Source organism: Gadus macrocephalus, chromosome 8, assembly GCF_031168955.1.
Source record: "Gadus macrocephalus chromosome 8, ASM3116895v1".
In the NCBI taxonomy this organism is placed as follows: domain Eukaryota; kingdom Metazoa; phylum Chordata; class Actinopteri; order Gadiformes; family Gadidae; genus Gadus; species Gadus macrocephalus.
Window position 1 is genome coordinate 20,871,894 of NC_082389.1, and position 6,895 is coordinate 20,878,788.

Consider the following 6,895-nt stretch of genomic DNA (forward strand, 5'->3'; position numbering starts at 1 on the left):
AAATGCGGAGCACCTGAGGAGCAGGTGGGGAAGCATGCTTTAAAACGCATGCTTCCACACTCATTCAGGGCGCTGGAGACAGTTTTGTGGTAAGATAGGAAGAACAACACCGGTAGGAGAAGTGTGGGGAATGATAAGGAAGATGGGAGGAGATAGAAGAGAGTGGGAGTACCCAGTGATTACGTTAGAGGAGCAAACTGCAATATGTGATAAAGATAAGGCTGAGTTGATGGCCAAATCTATTGCTAAGGTGCATAGTATTGATCAGTTGACAGTGGAAGGGAGAAGGAGAAGAGAAGTTACTTTGAGTAATTATCCTGATGTGCTTGTTAGGAGAGTAGATTCTAGGGAGAAAATAGATGATGGATTTACAATGGCAGAGAGCAATTAAAAAAGCAAAGCCCTCAGCTCCAGGGGGAGATCAGGTGAGCTATGTAATGTTAAAACATCTAGGAGAAAGAGGAATGGAAAAATTGTTAGAACTATATAATAGAGTATGGGTGGAGGGAAAGTTACCAAGTGTATGGAAGGAAGCGGTGGTGATTCCGATTAGGAAACCAGGGAAAGATCCCGGTAAACCTTCTAGTTATAGGCCAATAGCATTAACGTCGAACATATGTAAAATAATGGAGAGATTGGTGACAGAAAGGTTAACGTATGAGCTTGAGAAGAAAGGGTTGTTGACAAGTTGTCAAAGTGGTTTCAGAAAAGGGAGACATACAATGGATGCAGTGGTAAGGCTTGAAAATGAGATACGGAAAGCACAGGCAAACAAAGAGTCAGTGGTGGTAGTGTTTTTTGATATCGAAAAAGCATATGACATGATGTGGAAGGAAGGTTTGTTAATTAAGTTGTACATATTCCAACTCCGGATTGGGTCTGAATTGTCAAATAAGTATATGGTGGGGAATGGCACTCCCCAAGGAAGTGTAATTTGTCCTTTATTGTTTATAATCATGATAAATTATGTTTTTTCAAAGGTACCAGAGGATATAGGAAGTTCTCTGTTTGCAGACGATGGGGCTTTGTGGAAAAGGGGAAGAAATGTGATGCATATTATTAATAAAGTCCAGTCTGCAATTGATGGGGTGACAGAGTGGGGATTTGACTGGGGGTGCAGATTTTCGGTAGAGAAAACTCAAACTGTATTTTTCACTAGGAAAAGAATTGAGGATGGGATGAAATTGAGGATGTATGGGAAAGAGTTGGAAAGAGTTGGCTCATTTAAATATTTGGGAGTTATTTTTGATTCTAGGGTAACATTGGCAGACCATATTAGGAAGATTGAGGATAAATGCAAAAAGGTAATAAATGTGATGAGATGTTTGACTGGTAGGGATTGGGGAGCGAGCTGTTCAGCTTTAAAGACTATATGTAGCTATGATTAGATCTGTGTTTGATTATGGGTGTATAGTGTATGGGTCAGCCGCAGTGTCTCTCGAGAAAGCTGGACGTGATTCAGGCTAAGGCATTAAGGGTATGCAGTGGGGCTTTTAAATCATCACCAGTGCCTGCTCTGCAGGTAGAAATGGGGGAAATGCCACTGGAGTTGAGAAGGAAACAATTGATGGGGAACTATTGGGCTAATCTGTGAGGGCACAGTGAGTCTCACCCCACAAAAGGAGTGTTGAAAGAGTGCTGGGTTTATGGGAAGTGTGAGAGGAATCATTTTGGTCGGGTGGGGAATGATATAACGAAAGAGTTTGGTGTGGGTGAATTGAGGCTTAGTCCAACAGTGGTATATCCATTAATGCCGCCATGGAGGATGGTGTGGCCAGAGGTGGACTGGTTTGTGTTGGATATAAAGAAGAGAGAGAGAGAACAGATAGACCTGGCTAGTGTTTTTAATATTCATCTTCTTATAGAGTACAGTGAGTATGTTCATGTTTTTACAGATGGTGCCAAACAACCTGAGACACGAGTGACAGGGTTTGGAGTAGTTGTTCCATCAAAAAGAATAGAGTTTAATAGAAGAACTTCAGATAATTTAAGCGTTTATACAGTGGAGATGTTGGGGGTGCTGGTCGCATTAAAATGGGTGGAATCAAGTACAGTTGAAAAAATTGTGATCTGTACAGATTCAGCATCAGTTTTGGCAAGTATGAGGTCTTTTTATTCAAGTAGTCGCCAAGGTTTGTTGTATGAAGTTCTACAGTCAATTACGAGAATCGTTCAGCAGGGGAGGCAAATACATTTTTTTTATGGGTTCCAGCTCATGTAGGGGTGAAGGGAAATGAGAAAGCCGATAAGATGGCGAAGAAGGCATTGGAGAAGGAAAAAGTAGAAATGAATATCAGTTTAAGTAAGGCAGAAGTTAAAAGCCTGATATGGGGAAAAGTTAACAAAATGTGGCAAGACAAATGGGACAGTGAGGAGAAAGGGAGATATTTATATAATATTCAAAAAAGTGTTAATGTTAAAATAAGGTATAGTGGTCAGAGGAAGGATGAACAAATTTTGATAAGGTTAAGGTTGGGGCACAGTGCACTAAATAAAACAATGAATTTGATAGGAAAACACCCCACTGGATTATGTGAGGGGTGCCAGGTAGAGGAGACAGTGGAACATATTTTAATGAACTGTAGTGGTTATGGGATGGAGAGGGAAATTATGAAAAATCAATTGAGGGAATTGGGTATGCAGGAGTATACTTTGGAAAATATTTTAAGATTAATGAAGAGGAATTGTATAAAAGTATTGTTTGGCTTTTTGAGAGAAACAGGGTTATATGATAGGATATAGAGTAGAAAGAAGGTGTGAATGAGTGAGTGTTTGGATATTTTTGTTTTGATTCATTAACTGGATCAGAAGAGGGCGGTAATGCACCAAGTTGTGGATGCCAACCGCCGTAAAACCCCAAGAAGAAGAAGAAGAAGAAGACTCATAGTAGTGAGTGGCGAAGTCACGACCCTTCCGGTAGGGCTCATGGGACCTATGAGATCGAAAAATATGAATGGGTGTCAATGGAGAGAAAATAATTATTTTCTGGTCCCGGTCTTTATATGCCCTGGATTACACATATGTTGTTTGTGGATTTAAAGGATAATTTTTCATGCAAAGAGTTCGACCGTTTATTGTGCAATTGTTCAGATAAAGGCTGTAGAGAAAACACAACGAGAAAGACTACACGGCTCGTATGTGACGTCACGCTCCCTGCGACTGGCGTGGAGAAGACCGACAATCTTCCCTTCGGCATAACTGAAACTCTGCACGTGCCCCGATTTATAATGGTTTTCACCTCTTTCGATGCTTTTATCCTCCCCTTGGAAAAAGCGGTGAAGTGGGGCAGAGAGATCGCCATCTCTGTGCCGAGTTCCTAGGGCGGGTGTGGCGACGCATATCATATGCGTCGAGAGCAGCGAAGAGCTGTAGTTCACAAAGCGGCCTCACATAAAACCTAAAATTATCAAACTTCTTCACGAACATTTTTAGTTTTCTTTGCATGAAAAATTATCATTTAAATCCACAAACAACATATGTGTAATCCAGGGCATATAAAGACTGGGACCAGAAAATATTTATTTTCTCTCCATTGACACCCATTCATATTTTTCGATCTCATAGGTCCCATGAGCCCTACCGGAAGGGGCGTGACTTCGCCACTCTATTCAGGGCTCTCCTGGTTCGCGTGTGCGGAGAGACCAGTCGCCGTGGGCGATGTGATTCCACACGGAAGAACAAGACTGTGGATTCCTCCAAAGCTGGGTTTTGTTTGGTTTGATAGATATATAATTTATGTTTTAATAAAAGTGCCATTTTGGATGCCAACCAGAGAGTAACTGAACTCCTCCTCCTCCGAGAGGCGGTCCAACGGCTCGAGCAGAGCGCCACGCTCAACGAGAAGACCAAGCAGATCCAGGAACGGCCCGAGGAGTACACCCTGAACAGGGAGTTCCAGGACCTCAAGGACATGCTGGAGGTTAAGGAGCGGAAGGTCAATGACTTGCAGAACAGGATGGAGAACCTGCAGGCAGGGTCGCTGCTGGCCGTTTTGGTTCACTACGTGAGCGGGGGGGGGGGGTGGGGGAGGCGGGGCTTTTTATATATTAGGTAAAAACATGTAATTTGCCGAAATTGAGTGATAGGAGGTTATACAATTAAGAACAAACAACGGTGGGCCTCTTCTAACAAATTTACATATTTTTGTAATTCAATACTGTATTTTTTTATTTATTTTTTTAACTTAATTTTTGGTGCCCCCTAAGGTACTTGGTGCCCTACATACTCTGCGTATAGGGAGTGGCGGGCCTGCCTGCAGGAACAGCTTCGGGACAAGGAGAAGCAGATGGGCAGCCTGAAAGGGAGGGTCAAGTCGCTGCAGGCGGACACCTCCAACACAGACGGCACCCTCACCACGTTGGTGGAATCCCTCGCTGAGAAGGAGCATATCATCCAGCGGCTGAAGGAACAAAGGTTCCAGGATGACTAGGAGAAAGGTGAGGAGCTGGTGGCCAGCAGGACTATGCTGGAGAGGATGAAGGTGGAGCACAAGATGGCCCTGGAGGAGACTGCCGTCAGACACAAGGCCCACAGCATGGACTGGTTCCAGGAGAGGGAGGCACTGAAGGCCCAACTGTTTGGTTTGATGAAGGAGCTGGAAGAGAACCGGCAGGTCGCCCCATAGCTGAGCTTCAACGTCGTCCCCAGCCCCAGCCAATTGAGACTCGTCAGGACAGACGGGGAACAGCCTCACCTGGACGGGCAGCCCAGGCGACGCGTCAGAGATGTGGAGAGGCGGGATCGCATCCGTCAGTTCCAAGAGGGGGAGGAACGGGAGCACGTGATCCGCAAGAGGAACTGGCTGGAGGTGGAGAAGCGGCGTCTGGACGCCGACTGCATGGAGCTGCAGTTCCTGGAGCGTGAGCGGCAGCGCATCAGGTTTGAGCGCCGGCGTGAGCGGTGCGGGAGCGGGTCGAGCTGCGCCGGCAGCAGGAGCAGCTACGCTTCGGGCAGGACTACCGCTCCGGTAAGAGGTCCTTCAGGTTCCAGGGGGGTCACCGGCTGGGGCGGGCCAACGCCAACACCTTATCCAGCCGCGACGCGGGTTGCTGGTCAGGTGCCCCGAGCCTTCATCAAAGGGTGGAGGAGTGTGGCAACCCGTCTCTGGCACAGCGCCCCTGGAGGTCAAGGAGGCAGGTTGTGGAGGTGGTGTACCACAGATTTTCAACAGATGGCGCCAGTAAGAGCATTGGTGCCAATCATTGAAATGCGGAGCACCTGAGGAGCAGGTGGGGAAGCATGCTTTAAAAAGCATGCTTCCACACTCATTCAGGGCTCTCCAAGTTCGCGTGTGTGGAGAGACCAATCTCTGTGGGCGATGTGATTCTACCCGGAGGAACAAGACTGGATACCTCAAGCTGAGTTGTTTGGTTTGATAGATATATAATTTATGCTTGAATAAAAGTGCCATTTTGGCTTTAAGTAAGCTCCAGTTTGTGTGCTGATTGGAAGGAGGCGGCTCACTCACCAAGCCGGGTTACCACGAACTGTCTAAGTTTCTCTTATCACTTGTTTTTTTTCGATTATTATTGTGATCTATGCCTCTACTTTTTTTTTATTTGTACTTATCTTTATTTACTTTATCTTGTATTGTTGGTGCTATGTGGCTGAGAAGCCTAAGAATTGTGCACACTGAACAATAAGATGGAATAAAAGTAACTGGCGTTTTTACACTGCCAAATATGCCAATCTTGTGCCTTTTTCCCGTCATGGTCCGCACGATTACAATGACCGTTGTAAATTACCGGCTTGAGCTAGCACCCCATTTTACCCTCCCAGACCCTACACAGATTGGTGGTTTCATTTTGATGTAATTGCGATTAGACGGCTATGCGGTTCCAGGGGCGGGACTTGGGTAGAGGTTTTGCTACGTTGTCTCTACAATAGAAACGACACGATATCAACATGAGTAGTTCTAATGGTGTGTTCCTGAATCCTCGGACGCCAGCCTTCAGAGTTGCATCATTTGCGATTTCGGAGCATTTATAGCGTTCCTGTTCGTCTTTCTGATTGTGTCATGAAATTGGCTAGTCGTTAGCATTAACATTAGCCTCTATAGCAAACCAGCCCGAAAAAACAACACAACTTTAGATAGTATTGTACGCACAGCAAGACCATGCAATGTATAAATTGGTGACCGGAATAAAGTAGCAATGTAATCAAGTGTGTAAGAGCATTTAAAATGACCAACGTGGTACAAATGCAAAGCAAATAAATCTCTTCACGGGCGCAGACATTTTGTTGAGAGCGTCATCACTGCTCTCGGTCTATTCTCAGATTTCCGAAAGATGAAGACAAAAAGGGGGCGTGCCTCAGAGAAATGCCGCAAGAAAGCTGGGATATCTTCGACTTTTGACTCGGAAGTCTCGGAAGTCCGAGGAACACAACATAACAGACGTGAATTCCGCAATGTGATGTCCATCTTGGGAGAGAAGGTGATGCAGTCGCATTAAACAAAGACAGGGAAAGGGTGCGATCTATGAGAAGGACGCAGAGGAACTTTCCTTACGAGGCTTTTGTCTAACCCTAATGTTACATTGTCTGACAATGGAAGGACAAGGAATTGGACAGGGTCAAGAGCCAGAGAGAAGAAGAGTGAGGCTGCCTGAGAATTTGTGGCCCAACAGACAGGAACGTCAGGAGGTGTAGGAAGACTGCACTGTAATTCCTACAGCAAAGCATGTACAGTTTAACCTAAGGAGATTTTCCTATGTTCACATTTCTAGCAATGACATGGTCTGTCAACAAATTACAGTACAAACAGTCAAAGCGTAAATGTGAATCTTGTCCAGTCTCTTGCAATCAATCTCCCACATACACTAAGGTGTAACTTACAATTTACAATAATTGTCTTCAAAACTTTAGCCATAGTTTACATCAGAACATCCCTCCAGGG